Source organism: Solanum dulcamara, chromosome 9, assembly GCF_947179165.1.
Source record: "Solanum dulcamara chromosome 9, daSolDulc1.2, whole genome shotgun sequence".
Lineage (NCBI taxonomy): Eukaryota > Viridiplantae > Streptophyta > Magnoliopsida > Solanales > Solanaceae > Solanum > Solanum dulcamara.
This window is the reverse complement of record NC_077245.1, coordinates 64,876,165-64,895,504: the sequence shown is the minus strand read 5'-3', so window position 1 is coordinate 64,895,504 and position 19,340 is coordinate 64,876,165. Positions and strand designations below refer to the sequence as shown.

At 37.8% G+C, this 19,340-nt stretch overlaps 1 pseudogene; it reads left to right on the top strand.

Moving 5' to 3' along the window:
- Window positions 1-7,558: 7,558 nt before the first annotated feature.
- On the top strand, window positions 7,559-7,680 carry LOC129904738 (5S ribosomal RNA; annotated as a pseudogene).
- Window positions 7,681-19,340: the final 11,660 nt, after the last annotated feature.

Here is a 19,340-nt window from a genome sequence, read left to right as displayed (position 1 = left end):
TGTGCTTAGTGTGAAGGCATGACATATATATTAGGCGAAATGAATCATGTGACAACTCTTTTGAATTGAATTGTAAGCTTTCTTAATACTTGAATCTTCGAATATTAATATTGATATTTTGAAACTCTTCAAGGTTTGTATTCGATACTTTGATATACTTATTCACTTAGACTTACTTTTACCTTATTGAGCCACCTCGACGAACAAGGGAATTAAAAAGTTTAATATCTCCAAGCCCAAAGTTTATACACCACTAAGCTTTATACTTATCGATAGTTGTTTTCTATCGTAGGTAATATGCGGGATGAGATGTGAAGATGGCCATTTGGAGTAGACTTTTGGAGCCCTTGTGAAGATCATATCTACATATGCATCTAGTTTTGTAAATATTTTGGGGACTTGTACAGGATACATGTGGCACTTATGTATAAAATTTTGAAGGCTTGTGAAAACAAAATCAGATGCTTGTAACTTGAAAAGGGTGACTAGTTTTGCTATTTTTAGAGTGTGCTTTTAACTCAAGTCATGCCATGTACTGGTTTTATACTCTGACTTGTCATTATATACAAAGGAAGATAATAGTTTTGTGATAATTATTAGTTTGAGTTTTGTGTATTTTATAGACCCGCAATGGTGTTGAATTGGAAATAGAATTTCAAAATAAGTTTTCTAAATGTGTTGACTATTTGAGATTATAAAAAAACTATATTTTGCTTCGTAAGTGGAATCCTCCCAAAGAGGATGCTACAAGTGTTGGTATCAGAGCCTAGGTTTATGATTCTAGGACTTTTGTTGTGACTTGTTGGTGTATTGCTTATTTTTTTTACATGTTGTTTTTATATATAGTGCATATGCATCATGTAAATGTCCCTAATGCAATGTGATCTTCCCTTATGAAAGAATCAAGTCGTGGCATCTTATACTTCCAATAGACTTATAGAAGCCATTCGTGAGGGTTTAAATACCTCTAATGCCCAACTTCACTTATAAGAAGGGGTTGGAGAACATTTTTCTGATTCTAATCCTCCTAGTACAAGTGGATCTTAAGCGGGAAGTAATCAGGGTATGAGAGTTGGGCCACACCCTCAAATGAGTCATAATGCTCTCGTTGTTGATCCCCCTTTTAAACAAATGGTTGATTTCTTTCATCACATGGCTAGAAGAGTGCCTAACCCTGATGAAATGAACTTTGAGAAAATGAGAAAAATGGGTGGAGTTGAATTTAAAGGCACTGTTGACCCTACAGATGTCGAATAGTGGTTGGAATGGATTGAAAGAGTGTTCGAGCAGTTAGAGTGTTCTGATGCTGCCAAATTTAAGTATTTTGTCCCACTGCTACAAAAGATGCATATGATTGGTGGGTAAGTGTACTGAATGCCAGAGCAAAATCTCCTGTTCTTGCTTGGAATGATTTTGTGAAATAATTTTATAAGAAGTATGTCCCACCTACTTATCATAATGCAAAGAGAAAAGAGTTCTTAAATTTAGAGTAAGAGAGTATGTCTATCGCTGAATATCAGCAGAAGTTTCGTTGGCTGTCCCGCTATGCTGGGGGTATTATTAATAATGAAAAAGATAAGTGCAGGTGATTCAAAGACGGTTTGAATGATTCTATCAGAAAATATGTAGCGGTCCTACAACATGAAAACTTTTGTAAATTAGTTTCAGCTGCTCTTACTTGGGAAAGGATCGACAAGGAGCAAGCTGGTAGAAATGAACACAAGTTTAGGAAAGCTTATGCAGATTCAGGAGGTCCATCAAAAAGAGGGAGGTTTGACAGTTCCAAAGCTAATACTTTTCGCAAGTTAGCCCAACATAAGTAGAATAGATAAAGTTTCTCTACTGCCAACACTCCAAGCTATGGCCAAGGCAAGACTCGTATACCCACTTACGCACAATGTGCAAAGAATCATGTTGGTACTTGTAGAAGAGCTTCTGGCGCTTGTTTTAATTATGGGAGCTTCGATCATAAAGTGAGGAATTATCCTAATCCTAACCCCACTTCTTCTCCGCGTACTGAAGGCTCAGTTTAAAAACCTATTACCACTCCCTCTCAAGAGAATAGAGGTGCAAGATCCAGAAACACATAAAAAACAGGTGCAGGTGCAACCAATCCAGCTAGTGGGTCAAGAGCTACAGCACAAGCTTATGCGATGAGACAAAGGGATGACCAAGATAGAGCAGATGTGGTTGTTGGTAAATTTCACTTATTCGACTTATGTGTTGTTACATTATTTGATCATGGTTCTACATATTCGTATATTTGCTCATCATTGTCTTTTCCTAAAAATGTGAAATCTATGAGACTCGATTGTGGGGTTCTTGTCCAAAGTCCTTTGGGTCAACAAGTTGTTTTCAATCAAATCTATCGAGGTTGTCCCTTGGTGATTCAAAATCTAGTCTTCCTTGCTAATTTAATTGAAATGCCTTTCCAAGACTATGATGTCATTATCGGTATGGATTGGCTTTATAGATACCATGCGGTAGTTGATTGTAGGTCAAAGCATGTGACCTTTAGAGCTCCTTCACCTTCACACATCATTGTTCAAGGTGAAAGATCAATGACATCTAATATCATCTCCGCAGTAGTGGCAAGGAAGATGGTTAGACAAGGTTGTAAAGCTTATCTTGCTTATATATTTGATACACGCCTGGAAAGTCCAAACCTTGAGGATATACCCGTGGTGTATGAATTTCCTGATGTCTTCCCTGAAAATCTTTCCGAACTACCCCTGGAAAGGGAGGTTGAATTTCCTATAAAGGTTGTTCCTGGAACTACTCCTATCTCTATGACGCCTTATCGAAAGGCTCCAACAGAACTGAAAGAGTTGAAAAATCAATTGCAAGAACTCCTTGAGAAAGGTTTTATTCGCCCGAGTGTTCCCCTTGGGGAGATCCTGTGCTATTTGTGAAAAAGAAAAATGAGACTTTTAGGCTTTGTGTTGATTACCGACAACTGAACAAGGTAACCATTAAGAATAAATACCCACTGCCTAGGATTGATGATTTATTTGACCAATTAAAAGGTGCTAGTTTGTTCTCAAAAATTGACTTAAGGTCTGGGTATTACCAACTGTGGGTAAGGGAACATGATGTCCCTAAAACTGCCTTTAGGACTCGGTATGACCATTATGAATTTTTGGTGATGCCATTTGGGTTGACGAATACTCCCGCGGCATTTATGAATTTGATGAATCACGTGTTTAAGCCTTATCTTGATCAATTTGTAGTGATTTTTATAAATGATAATTTAATATACTCCAAGAATAGTGAAGATCATGGAAAGCATCTTCGAATTGTTTTGCAAATTCTGCAAGAGAAGAAGCTTTATGCGAAGCATTCTAAATGTGAATTTTGGCTCGATGAAGTGGCCTTTCGGGGACATATTGTGTCAGCGGCAGGTATGAAAGTGGATACTAGTAAAATTCAAGCTATTATTGAATGGAAACCACCTAAAAGTCCAACTGAAGTAAGGAGTTTCTTGGGTTTAGCAGGATACTATAGAAGGTTTGTCAAAGGCTTCTCCATTATAGCCTCCCCTTTGACTAAACTCTTGAGGAAGGATGTCAAGTTTGTATGGGATGAAAAATGCCAGGAGAGTTTTGAAAAGCTCAAATCCTTATTAACACAAGCTCCTATACTTACTCCACCAACTGAAGGGAAGGAATATTTGATATATAGTGATGCCTCTCATCGTGGTTTGGGTTGTGTCTTGATGCAAGAAGGGAAAGTGGTTGCGTATGCTTCACGAAAATTTAAACCACATGAATTGAACTATCCTACTCATGATCTTGAGCTCGCTGCCATAGTGTTTGCCTTAAAAATTTGGAGGCATTACTTATATGACGAAAAATGTCACATATTTACTAATCACAAGAGTTTGAAGTACTTGGGTACACAGAAAGAGTTGAATTTGAGGCAACGTAGATGGCTTGAACTCATTAAATATTATGTCTGCATGATCAATTATCATCCAGGTAAAGCCATTGTGGTAGCAGATGCTCTAAGTCGTAAAGCCCTTGCTAGTTTATCGCTAAGCCACTTGCCTTTATTCTTTAAATTAAGAGCCGTGAATGCTTGTCTTACATTTAAATCTGATGGCTTTATTGCTGCCAGTTTGCAAGTCAAACCAGTTCTACTTGAACAGGTGAAAGAAGCACAAAAGTTAGACAAGAAACAGGTGAAATTAATCAAAGAAGCTCAAATTGGAGAAAAGCTTAATTTTAAATTAAGGGAGAATGGTGTTCTACTTTATCAAAATAGGTTATGTGTCCCTAAAGATGACAATTTGAGAAAATAAATTTTGGATGAACCATATACTTTACCATATGCAATGCATCTTGGAGGTACTAAAATGTACCAAACCATTAAAGAACACTACTGGTGGAATGGTATGAAGAAGGACATTGTGGAGTTTACTTCTGTATGCTTAGTTTGTCAACAGATAAAGACCGCGCATCAAGTCCCGATTAGTTTGTTACAACCCTTATCGATACTTGAGTGGAAATGGTAAAGAATAACTATGGACTTTATTTCTGGGCTTCCACGCACTTAAAGAAATCATGATACAATTTGAGTTATTATTGATTGGCTAACAAAAGTGCTCATTTCTTGGCCATCAAAATGGACTACCCACTTGAATATGTAGCAGAATTGTATGTTGAAGAGATTATGAGGTTACATGGAGTTTCTGTTTCTATTGTATCTGACCGAGACCCAAGATTTACATCTAGATTCTGGACTAGATTGCATAAAGCTTTGAGCACTAGGTTGAACTTTAGTACATCTTTCCATCTGTAGACAGATGGTCAATCCGAGAGGGTGATTCAAATATTAGAAGATATGCTTCGAGCTTGCATTATGGAATTTGAAGGTAGTTGGGGCAAACACCTAGCCTTGATAGAATTTGCTTATAATAATAGCTACCAATCAAGTATAGGCATGCCTCCCTACGAAGCCTTATATGGGAGAAAGAGTAGAACTCCTCTTTGCTGGAGTGAAGTTGGTGAATGAAAATTGGTTGGTCTTGAGATTGTGCAACAAACTAAAGATAAGGTAAGTCATCAAGGATTGTCTAAAAATGGCTTCAGATAGAAAAAATTCTTATGCTGATCTTAAGAGGCATGAAATTGAATATCAAGTAGGAGATAAGGTATTTTTAAAGGTTTCTCAATGGAAGAAGATTATAAGATTTGGCCAAAAAGGAAAACTTATGTTATAACCCGTATTTTGCACATTTGGACATTTTGGGATAATTGTAACAAGTTAAGGATGATGCTATGTTTTGATCTTGTTTGATACATAAGTTGGTTATGAAAATTTTGGAGGTGGAAATACTAGTAAAGGTTAAGGGCAAAGTTAGAATTTCAAAAAAAAAACTTAGTTTCATAAAAACCTATGGACTAAGTGATTGGGCTTGGAAGAATAAAAAAAAAAGAGGCCCAAACAAAAGACCCAAGCCCAATTCATTCATCCATGGGATGAATGAATAAAAAAGGGCACTTAGTCATAAACCTCTAGTAATGAGTCATAGGACTCGACTTACTTACATAAGCTACCAACTTGGAAATCTTACATACTTAAGCTACTTAAGTACGTACCAAGCTTACATAGCAAGAATTACATAGATTTATAAAAGAAGACGAGATTACGAACCCACGAGGAGAAGGATCGAGTGCCATATGGCAACCCATGAGAGAGTGCCATGTGGAAGCCTATGAGAGAGTTCCATGTGGTAGTAGCTGTAGCAAAGGTGGTGGGCCCCATATGCCATGTGGCAGACCGTGATTGGAGGAAGGGATGTGTTGGCCCAATAGGGGCTTGACATATGTCACCTCTTAGGACTTGACACATTTCACCACTTAGGGGATGACATGTGTCACCCCTAAAGTAGTATATATATATATATGATTGTTATGACTCATTAGTTCCACATCCATCTAGAGAGTTCAAGAGCAAGAAAAAGAAAAGAAACCCTAGAAAACTAGAGAAACTAGTGGCAGCCAAGAGAGAGAAAAAAAAGGTAAGTCTTCCAATTTCGTTTAATGAATTAATTACATAGGGTGAAACACGATGTTATAAAAGCGTTAGTAATGAAATTTTATGGTTTGGAGTATTCCAAAACGTTATCAAACAGCCACAAAATTTTAGGTACGCTAAAGGAACTTCTGAGGCAAGTTTTGGCGAGTTTCGGACAAGGTAAGGCTTTCCCTTTCAAATTGAAGTTTATGATATTGTTATGGGGTATATTACATGTCTTAAATAAGGCTGGAAGTGGAAAAAATGCATAAGGATGCTTGACATTAGAAACAAACTAAATTGAAGTGGTTATAGCTAAAATGAAGTCGAGTAGTGGGTTGTCGTTGTGGTGCTGTGGGTGCAGCTGGTTGGGTTACGTGATACAGGGCTTCAAATTGTTTTAAAAAGGGTGTGGGTACTTCTGGTTGCAGCCACACGACTCCCTATTTGGTATGGTTAAAGATTAAAAAACTCTATTTTCGTATCGTAGTTTGAAGCTAGTTGTTTGGAGCTTGTATTGTGTAAGGTCGAAGTGATTTACTTGTAAATATGCTGATGGTTGTTGTTGATAGTATGGTTGTTGATATTGTGGCAGAGTTGAAATCTCGAGAATGTTAAGTTATAAGGGAGATGCGGTCCTTACGGAGTTGGGTCGGTGTGTTGTGCACCACATCTATAAAAAGGAGGCTATTAGACATTTAGGATGTTACCTTTTTTTACATCTAAGATCGTGCAATAGATCCAAGTCATAGGAAAAACTCCTTAAACTAACCTTAGATTTGAACAGAAGGGCGACATCAACAGAAGAAAGTAATTGACGATGTTGGAAGTAACAAAGCACGCAGGTAAGCAAAGGTATGAAAGAGATATGTTGAGTAAGGTAGTGATCTGGAAATGTAAAATTGTAAATTGAAAGGAAAGTAGACAAGAAAGTGTAACAAATGCAGTTTGAGTGGAACACATGAGGTATGTCCATTATTTTCATATGGTTATTGATATTGAAAGCCCTGTGCGGCTGTGAGATGAGAAGATGTTGAAAGCCCTGGGTGGCTGTGTTATGAGGGATATATATATATATTGGCCTTGTGAGGCATGGTTGCTATCTTCTACGTGCAGGTTTTGAGATAGTACAAAATACAGAGGAAACTCTGCCCAATTTTTTTTCTTGAAAATGGAATAAAGACAAGGAAGAGACCGAGACATAAGTTTATAAGATGTATTGGAAGTTGATACAGATAGGGTAAAATTTATAATGTTGGACTAACACTGAAAGAGGGTCTCTCTACGTTGTCAGAAAAAGGGCACCATTTTTACTTGGGGAGTCATATTTCAGAAGAAAACTCTTGTCGAAAGGCTAAATGTCCAGCAACTGAGTTCCTCTTTGTTGCAAAGTACAAAACCCTAAACCATTAGTTGGGAACGTTTAAACTTCAAATGAGATCCCATAAGGGATGGATGGATCTCGAGGCCAATAATAAATAGATAGAAGCTGTGGTATCTGAGATCGTGTGAGGAACCATTGGTGGAGACCTTAAGGGATGGATGCGATCATACCAGCACTAACGCACCGAATCCCATCAGAATTCCGAAGTTAAGCATGCTTGGGCGAGAGTAGTACTAGGATGGGTGGCCTCTTGGGAAGTGAAAGAGGAAATGAAACACAAGTATCCGTACCTATTCCCTACGTCTACAAGTAATCCTAACCTTTGAAACTCTGATATTGATTGCTCGATGAAAGTATATGTTATTGCAATGGAACAGAAAAACTCTCCATATGGTCTATATAAGATCTTGAGGAAGGTTTTAGTTAACATTTGAGGACGAATGTTTTTAAGGGGGAGGATGTTATAACCCGTATTTTTCACATTTGGAGATTTTAGGATAATTGTAACAAGTAAAGAAGGATGCTATGTTTTGATCTTATTTGATACATAAGTTGGTTATGAAAATTTTGGATGTGGAAATACTAGAAAAGGTTAAGGGAAAAATTAGAATTTCAAAAAAAAAAACTTAGTTTCATGAAAACCTATGGACTAAGTGATTGGGCTTGGAAGAATCAAAAAAAAAGAAAAAAGGAGAGGCCCAAACAAAAGACCCAAGCCCAAGTCATTCATCCATGGGATGAATGAATAAAAAGGGGCACTTAGTCATAAACCTCTAGAACCTTCAAGAGAAATTCAGAAAGGAGAAGAACAAAGGGAAAAAAAGGAGTTGGAGACAAGTAATGAGTCGTAGGACTCGACTTACTTACGTAAGCTACCAACTTGAAAATCTTACATACTTAACCTACTTAAGTGCGTACAAAGCTTACGTAGCAAGGATTACATAGATTTATAAAAGAAGATGAGATTACGAACCCACGAGGAGAAAGAGAGAGTGCCATATGGCATCCCATGAGAGAGTTCCACGTAGAATCCCATGAGAGAGTTCCACATGGCAGCAGCTGCAGCAAAGGGGGTGAGCCCCACATGCCATGTGGCAGCCCATGATTGTAGGAAGGGATGTGTTGGCCCAATAGGGGCTTGACACATGTCACCACTTAGGGGATGACATGTGTCACCCCTAAAGTAGTATATATATATATGACTCTTATGACTCATTAGTTCCACATCCATCTAAAGAGTTCAAGAGCAAGAAAAAGAAAAGAAACCCTAGAAAACTAGAGAAACTAGTGGCGGCCAAGAGAGAGAAAAAAAAGGTAAGTCTTCCAATTTTGTTTAATGAATTAATTACATAGGGTGAAACACGATGTTATAAAAGCGTTAGTAATGAAATTTTATGGTTTGGAGTATTCCAAAACGTTATCAAACAGCCACGAAATTTTAGGTACGCTAAAGGAACTTCTGAGGCGAGTTTTGGACAAGGTAAGGCTTTCCCATCCAAATTAAAGTGTATGATGTTGTTATGGGGTATATTACATGTCTTAAATGAGGTTGTAAGTGGAAAAATATCATAAGGATGCTTGACATTAGAAATAAACTAAATTGAAGTGGTTATAGCTAAAATGAAGTCGAGTAGTGGGTTGTCGTTGTGGTGCTGCAAGTGTAGCTGGTTGGGTTGCGTGTTGCAGGGCTTCAAAGTGTTTTAAAAAGGGTGTGGGTGCTTCTGGTTGCAGCCACACGATTCTCCATTTGGTATGATTAAAGATTAAAAAACTCTATTTTCGTATCGTAGTTTGGAGTTTGTATTGTGTAAGGTCAAAGTGATTTACTTATAAATATGTTGCTGGTTGTTGTTGATGGTATGGTTGTTGATATTGTGGCCGAGTTGAAATCTCGGGGATGTTGAAGTTATAAGGGAGATGCTGCCCGATTTGCGATAGATTCGGAACTAGTAACAAACTAGTCGAGGGTAATGGATAAGGAAATAACTCCTATGAGTACTTGGGTGTAGAGTTGGAAATTGGAAAGTGAAAGGTCATTAACCTTAGTATTACTTTCATGTTAAATAGATTCAGGAGACGACGAGGCGAACGTGTAAGAGTAATTCATTAGAGGTATGTGAAGCTATCCTTCTTTTCTTTTGGCATGTCTTAGTCTTAAGTGATTGATATACGAAATGTGGGGATAATTCCATTCATAAAACTCCAATTATGACTCATAAGTCTTATTCACTTCTCGGTGGTAGAATTTCTATACTAGTTGAGTTATTTCCTCTCAAGGCTTTTATATGATGGAAAGTAGTAAGTATGTGAAGTTATCTCCTTTCTCTTGGCATATTTTGGCATAAGTAAGTAAAGCTACCCTTCTTTCCTCTTGATATGTATTTGACATAAGTGTGGTGCTAGGGTGGTAAGGTAATGCAATAAGAAGGTTATGATACCGAGCCTATGACGGGTCGGGTACGATATATGTAAATGATGACTCCTTGAGGAAAAGTAGAGACTAGGTAAAGCTTATTCTTTCTCTTTCTTTGGCATGTCCTAATTGTAAGTAAAATATGATATGATCTCTGGGGTAACTCCACTGTTAAGTCCTAAATGTAATTCGTATCTCTTATTCACTTCTGAATGTCAAACTCTTGTAGTAGGTTGAACTACTTTCCTTGAACTCCATAGGTTGAGAAGTACTGGATACATAAGCTCCTAGTTCTAAGGACAATGTGACGATGGGTGTCCCTGATTCTATGAACTATTAATATTACGTTAGTATATGTCTAGTGTCCCCGAGATCCTAAGTGGTATATGCCTTAATGGCATTTAGAAGGCACTCGAGATGGCTATACTACTATTCTGGTCCTCAGACGATAGCTTAATCTTCTTACATTGTCGAGTCTCTGATAATGATTTAGATTGTAGATGGTTACTCACTACCTTACTCGTGCATACTATAATACATCTTTCACCGAGTCTCATAAAGGACCGGGTACGGTATATAATGATGATAACATCGAGTCCCATAAAGGGCTAGGGACGGTGTATAATATACGAATCGGGCCGAATATTCCTCAGCATTACTATATAATATACAGATCATACCGAACGTTCCTCAACATTACTATATAATATATGGATCGGGCTAAATGTTTCTCGGTATTACTATATAATATATGGATCGGGCTGAATTTTCCTCGGTATTACTATATAATATACGGATTAGGCCGAACGTTCCTCGATATTACTATATGATATGTGAATTGGACTGAACGTTCCTCGGTATTACTATATGATATGTGGATCGAACTGAACGTTCCTCGGTATTACTATATGATATGTAAATCGGACCAAACGTTCCTCGACATTATTATATGAGATAGCACTAATAGTATACAGATGCTTATGATACCAGAGTGATGTAGTCATTATACCAAGTCCCCGAACAGGACGGGTACAGTACGTGATGATAATATGTACAACCTTATGTTATAAGCTACAGGTACAGTAAATGATTAGATGTCACACTTGCCCCTACATCCCTATGCCAACTGTAATTCCTTATGATGTCTATGCTTTACATACTCAGTAGATATGTCGTACTGACCACCCTTTTCTCGGGGGGGTTGCGTTCATGCCCGCAGGTACAGATGCACACTTTGGGGATCCGTCAGCGTAGGAGTTCCACTCAGTAGTTCAGAAGCGCTTTATAGTGCTGGAACCTAGTTTTGGTATTAATCCTTGATGTATATATTTATTTGTTTATGGGAACGGCGGGGACCCTATCCCGCCTTATGTTACTATTCTTACTCTTAGAGGTCTGTGGACATGTATGTGGGTTGTGTATATGTATGTATGTATGTATGTATGTATGTATGTATAGTTGTGCCAATATGCTACGATAGCCTCATCGGCTTATAATCTTGCATGTTGGCACACTATGACTCCAATAGGAGACATGTTTACTTATGGTTAGCAAGAGTATACGCGAGTTTTTAGTTCGGGCACCCGTCGCGGCCTACAGAGTTGGGTCGTGACAACTTAGTCCTCAATTTATTAGACTATATGAATTACTTGAGAGAGTTGGTCCATTTGCATATAAATTAGCTCTTCCACCAGAATTAGATAAGATCCACAATGTCTTCCATGTTTCTATGCTTAGAAGATATCGCTCAGATCCATCTCATGTTCTCCTTGTCGAATCTATTGAGATAAGTCCTAACTTGACATATAATAAGGAACATATCCAAATCTTGGCCCGTGAGACAAAAGAGCTTAGAAACAAGAAAGTTCCTTTAGTAAAAGTCCTTTGGAGGAATCACTCTAGCAATGAAGCAACCTGGGAGCGAGAAGAGGATATGCAAATTCAATATCCACATTTGTTTTGAGTATAAGGTAAATTTTGAGATGAAATTTCTTAAGGGGGGAAGAGTTGTAACACCCTAATTTTCTTTTTATGTTTTCTTCTAAAAGATTGCCATGTGATCCATGTTATCTATGAAGTTCTATGTGAGTAGCGATAGTTGGAAATAGGTCTAGAGGAATTTGGAAGGAGTTGGAGGCCAAATAATGGGTCGTGGTAATCAACCTACTTGCATAAGGTACCAACTTGGATGTCTTACATAACAAATCTACTTGAGTACATGTCGAGCTTAAGTAGCAAGGATTTCATGGGTTCTTAAAGTGAGATGAGACTTCGAACCCACAAAAGAGGAATAAGGAGACGATGCACCTACTTGGACCAAATAGGTGACTCACCTTCTTGGGTGGATCCCACCTCACCACGTGGCAGCCATGGGGTGGATGCATGGAATGAGGTGGCGGCCTAAGAGCTGGACATGTGTCACCCTTATGGGCTCACATGTGTCACTCTCAAGGGAGAAGTATATAAGGCAACTAATGACTAAGGGTACTCATTGTTCATCTTTTATACTTAGAAACTTAGAGAAAATTTGAGAGAAAGCAAGAACAATAGGAGATTTACATGCACACCACATATTTTAGCCAACTTGAGAGACCCACCTGTTAAGGTAAGATTGAGGTTCTTTTTCTTGTTAGCAAACCCGTTTTTAGATAGGACTGTCATTAGTAATATTAGTATAACTCCTTGTGTAAAGCTTCTTTCAAGTGATTCAAGATGTTTTGGAAAGATATTTAATAGGTATATAACTTTTATTTAGGCTCTAAAACCCGTTTGCTTTTATCTTCTTGAAAAAGGGTGATGAAGTATATGGGAGGTACTGCCCAGATGTTGTTTTGGAAATCCTACATGGACTGCTGTTGGTATTTTGAGCATATCTTTTTGTACAAATTTGTTGTAGGGGTGATTCAAATTTGTATACGGACCTAAGACACATGTCTATAACTTTCATTAGATCACAAAGCCTACTTCCTCCATTTACCCCTTTGAAACTGAGCAACAATACAAGACAGTAGGCTGTCCAGAACTCTTGTTTTGATAATTTGAGCTAATTTTCATTGATTTCATGTTTAGTTTTGATATGATGAGACTGTTAAACTTACGTAGGTATTTTATTGTGTATTTAAGGTGTATATTCTCTTATACAAGCTAAGGAAAATTATTTGATGAAGTAGACTTTGATTGGTCTATGGCATAGATGAATTGAACTCCCCGAGTTCTGGTAGAACTTGTTATGTGCTAAAATGCTAAGGTTTGTGTATAAATTTGAACTTGGAATATTTTATTTTCCTGAAATTTGAAGTATTTTAACAGGTTGTTTCCATACTCATTGTCTTGTATTATGTATGACCATTATCTCAAGTATTGCAAAACTTTTGCTAAACCGCCACTTGTACGAATTGCTTGATCATTTTGTATTCTTGTTGGAACTTTGTCCTTTTTGTTACAGGGACTTGTCATCGATATTGGCATGCCTCTCGATACGGATCTTGCCCATCTTGACTTTGAATTTATATTTTATCTTGACGATGGATTTTTGTCCTTTTTCAAGTATGAGTGGAAAGCCACTTTCAACATGGTTCTTGATTCTCTTAATGTTGGGTGACGACCCTTCTTGATATGGGCTTCGTTCCTTCTTGATTTTGGTGATTTAGTCCGTCTTGGTACTGATTGTGCTTAGTGTGAAGGCATGACATATATATTGGGCGAAATGAATCATGTGACAACTCTTTTGAATTGAATTGTAAGCTTTCTTAATACTTGAATCTTCGAATATTAATATTGATATTTTAAAACTCTTCAAGGTTTTTATTCGATACTTTGATATACTTATTCACTTGGACTTACTTTTACCTTATTGAGACACCTCGACGAACAAGGGAATTAAAGAGTTTAATATCTCCAAGCCCAAAGTTTATACACCACTATGCTTTATGCTTATCGATAGTTGTTTTCTATCGTAGGTAATATGCGGGATGAGATGTGAAGATGGCCATTTGGAGTAGACTTTTGGAGCCCTTGTGAAGATCATATCTACATATGCATCTAGTTTTATAAATATTTTGGGGACTTGTACAGGATACATGTGGCACTTATGTATAAAATTTTGAAGGCTTGTGAAAATAAAATCAGATGCTTGTAACTTGAAAAGGGTGACTAGTTTTGCTATTTTTAGAGTGTGCTTTTAACTCAAGTCATGCCATGTACTGGTTTTATACTTTGACTTGTCATTATATACAAAGGAAGATAATAGTTTTATGATAATTATTAGTTTGAGTTTTGTGTATTTTATGGACCCGCAATGGTGTTGAATTGGAAATAGAATTTCAAAATAAGTTTTCTAAATGTGTTGACTATTTGAGATTATAAAAAAAAACTATATTTTGCTTCGTAAGTGGCATCATCCCAAAGGGGATGCTACAGACTCTCGACACAATGCAAACATAAGACATGGAAAAGGTATTGTGGTGTTCCACCGAATAGCCCGCTCATGTATCTCGGCAATGATGATTTTCACAAAGTCCACCTTATATCCCACCATTAAGCTAGCATCGATCACGGCTCGATCAGGTGTCAAGTGATTATTGGCATAGGTCAGGCAAAGACGGTGCCGAATGATAGCCCACCAAAACTTGGCTGCAAACTTTAAAGATTCTTTCTTGATAAAGGTCGGGTATGATACCCAATCAGCTGCCATGCCCTACTCCATTGTATAAACAGCCACCCATCTTAGTAATTATCCATGCTTTACCTAATCCTTCATGGCATTTTTATCCCAAACCATTTTTATCTTATAATTAAATTCGGTTGTCGGGGCTATCAGTGGAAAGTTTGGGCCATGGATGACTCGTCGAATTGTCTCCTCATATAATTCAATCGGGACATCCCAGACTAGTATAGTCAACAATATTTGTTGCTCCATCTTCTTTTCTTTGAACGGGGCATTCTTCTTGATTGTTGTCACGACCCAACCCCATACGCCATGATGGGTGCCCAAGCCGAAAAATCGCGTATACCCTATACCTGTCGTATGCTCACATATTGGCAAACCTGAATAACATACATAGATACATAACTCACACACACGTATATACAACCTACACGTATGTCTACAAACATCCGAGGATAGTAACGATGACATATTGCGGGACAGATCGTACCCCTAAACAAACAAATATATACATCAAGGTTCAGTACCAAAAGCTGGGCTCCGATACAATGGAGCTCTTCTTAAACTCGCTGGGTGGAACCTTACGCTGGCGGATCCTCGAGTCGTGTGTCTGTACCTGCAGGCATGAAATGCAACCCCCCGAAGAAAAGGGTCAGTACGATATATGTACTGGGTATGTAAGCATAAAACCTTATAAAGAAGTTACAGTTAAAATAGGGATGCAGGGAACAAATATGACAATTAAAAATCATTGTGCCTACATCTTAGGACATGTAGTCATATACATTATCATACACTGTACCCGGCCCTCTAGTGAACTCGATGTCATAATTATTTCATCATATCAACATATCATCATATCATTGTGTCATCATCTCTTTTCATCATGTATATTACTTCATCATGTTGTCGTATACGGTATAATCTTATTGTATATGTAATCAAATTATATACGATCCATTATGGGGCTCGGGGTCACAAATGTATCACTATATTTTCATATGCATGCCTACATAAAGTATTCGGCCCTTTAGTGAGGAACTCGGTGAAGGAAGTGGGGTACATCTATAGCATACCAGCATTATATATATACGTATCTTGTCCCTCTAGTGAGGGACTCGGTATTTCTTTCTTATTTCACCATATATACCATCATAGTACAGCCAGCCCAGGATGCGGTGAATAATCGTATTGTCATAACATATATAACGCCTCACGTATGGAATCTTCTCCTCGTACATGGAATCATACATATTCGGCCCAGAATTTGGTGAAAGAAGTAGTAAAGTTGCACCCGATATAATATCTGGCCCATCATGGGATGCGAAGAAAGAAGGGTTACAGCATGCACGAGTAGAGTAGTGAGAAACCATATGCAACTAAGTCATCCTCTGAGACTCAATGAAATAGTCAAGTAAACCATCACCTGAAGACTAGGAAAGTAATTATCCGAAGTACCCTTTAAATTTCATTAGGAATTACATCAATTGGGGCCTCAGGAATCACAGACATGTATCAAGACAATGCCACATAACTCATGTAACCAAAGATACAACTTATGCAATCAGAAATATAACTCATGTAATCATAGACACAACTTATGCAATCGGAAATATTTATCACTGTAGAGCCTTTAGGAAGAAGAGCTGGTATCTTCACTTACTATTCATTATATAGAAGGCTCGAGAATAGTAGCTTAACTACTTTCAGACCTTTAATATTCAGAAGTGACTACAAGTCACGAGTTATACCCAGAACTTACAAATGGAGTCACCTCCAAATCCATGTCCTATATTACTTATAGTCCAGTCTTTCTAGAAGTAGGAAAGGACAAGCTTTACATGTACTACTTTTTATCACATGGAAGACTTGAAAGGTAATGACTCAACTTATTACAGGAGTTCCAATCAGTAGGAAGTGAACAAGAGTCTTAACTCATACTTAGAGCTTTATGAATGGAATAACTCCCAATTTCACATACAGAATACTTACATCTAAGACATACCAAAAGAGAAGAAAGGTTGCTTCACATACCTCTTATGGATTAATTGTAATCCAGCTCGCCTCGTTACCTCCTTAACCTATTAATCATGAAAGTAATACTAATATTAATGACCTTCAACTTTCCAGTTCCTACATTAATATTTACATATTTATAGGAACCATTTCCTTGCTCGTCCTTCTTGACTAGCCTATTGACTAGTTTCGAAGTTAACGGAAATCGGGCAGCGTCTCCTCTATAACTTGCCCTATCCAAATTTATGATTTAATCCATATTACCAACAAAAATGCATCTATTTACAACCAAATCACTAAAATATTACACAATACAAGTTCCCAACGACTCGCCCAAAATTACGATACCAAAATAAGATTTTAGTCTTTATTTCAAAAAAACCTTTGACCACACGTATCGGAGGATTGTGTGGATGAAACCAAAAGAACCCACACCCCTTTTGAAACACTGTCTATCCCTTCAACACGTGATCAAATCATCTCTAACCACAGCACCACAATCACAACACACTACTCGACTTCGAATTAGCTAGAATGACTTCAATTTAGTTTGTTTCTCATGTCAAGTATACTTATGAAATTTTCCTACTTCCAGCTTCATTTAACACATGTAATATACTATATAACAACATCATTAACTCAACCCAAAAGGGAGAACCTTACCTTGCCAAAACTCATTAAAACTCACCTCAGAAGTTCCTTGACACGACTAAAAATATAGTGGTTGTTCGTTACCCTTTGGGTGCTGATCCAAATAGTAAATTTACATTATTAACACCTTCCTTTCATTGTAGTACACCGTAGATAATTAATTCATAGAACGAAATAGGAGGGCTTACCTTTGATCCTTGGCTTCTGTAGCTCCTCTCTTTTAATCTCTAAGTTTCTCCAATTTTGGCTAAGTCTAAACTTGAAGAAATGGCTTGTTAGTCATCAAGGGACCTATACATACACTCCCTTAAAAGATGACATGTGTCATCCCCTTAGGGTGACATGTGTCCATCCCTCATTGGGCCAGCGCATCTATGCATTCTCTCTTGGGCTGCCACGTGGCAGGTGGGGGTCCACCCCAAGCAGGTGAGTCACCTACTTGACCCCAAGCAGGTGCATCACATGCTTCCATGTGTCACTTCCTCCTGCTACCGCGTGTCACTCCCTCTTGCTGCCACGTGTTCTCTTTTCTCCTTTTGTAGGTTTGTAATCTCATCTTACTCTAAGAACTTGTATAGTCCTTTCTATAAAATCTCGGCGTGTACTCAAGTAGCTTAAATAGGTAAGACATCCAAGTTAGTAGCTTATGCCAGTAAGTCGAGTCCTACGACTCATTACATGGCCTCCAACTCCTTGCGGATTTTTATAACCCTATTTCCAATCTTCACTATTATAGGATATCTCATTCTCCTTTACTTAGAGTTATTTGATAGCGTGGTAAATAATCTAGATCATATGGATCTTTTTAAGAGACTTAAGATAATGTCCCAAGGTGCGAAAGCACGGGGTATAAAAATTATTACCGCGTATGAGGCATAGAACTTGCACACCATAGAATTACTGTATATACCAGGATGTTGACCATCCACTCTAACCTATGGTGATGAAATAGGTCATGAATCTCCAGGACTGCCTCCAACCTAGTGGTGATAATATGCGGCTTCTCAGTAATGGGTCATCGTAAATTCTGGTGGTCGTTCCTCTCTTGCCCTATTTTGTAGAAGTCAAATAGCCCTTCCACATACCACCGCTTTGGTTCTCCTTTGATGTGGAATGGTATGGAGGGATTTTGAAGCTTTTAACTTGCCCTCGGACACTGATCCTGAAGCAAATTGGGTACGGAGTCTTCGTTGCTCTCTTCTACCTCAGATGAATCCCCCTCTTTAGACTTGGGGGTGTAGATATTGTTGACGAATGAGGAGAAGAAGAGCCTTCGCCTGGTTCAGTCATTGGGATGATCTATTTGGAGAGGTCAGATTTCGGCGATTGAATAAGTGGTGCCTCAGAGTTAATAGAGTGCTCCTCCTCGGAACCGCTGATGTCAAGGTCAGTTGGCTCATAGAAAACCCCCGATTAAAAATAACTTCAAGATCAGTGATCTTCACAATTATAACACAGCAAAAAAAGTTTAATAACCCTCATTTATTCAATCCATTGATTTTAAACGACAATTTCATCAAAGATCCAATTCCCCAATTCATAAATCAGTTCAACAAGTTAAGTTCACTCGTAATTAGATTTGGTGTCGTATACTTTACCCTCTCTAGACCCCACATTGTGGGATTTCACTAGATCGTTGTTATTGTAATTAGACTTGTAAGATTTGTTACTTATGACGGTTGAATCACTACACTTGGTGTTGTGTTTACGAGGGGTAATTATGAATCATAGAAGAATATAAGACTTGTAGAAATACCCCGATTAGCAAAACTTCATGTTCCAATGATACCCTCGCAAAGTCAGCATAGCTTTTACCTTAATATTTTTATATTTTCATAAATTAATTGATTTTAACCTTATTTCAAACATTTTTCCAGTTCCTCAATTCACAAAACCATTTCAATAATTGAATTTCAAAATTGCTAAACCCTAACTTCATACTAACTGGTCATTTAGTCCCACTATACTAAAGAGTTAAGTAAAACATCTATCAAATGTAATAGCTTGGGGATATTAACTTACCACAAATGAAGGTTGAATCCTAGAGGTTATGTTGGACTGGGACTGTGACACGCTTGAGGACCTAGGGTATTGACTTCATTAGGCTTCAATGGTGAAGGAGATATCTTTGAATGTTTATGGTGAAGGTGGAATTTGGAGAGGTTGGTTGGAGAAGAAGAAGAATAGGGGTC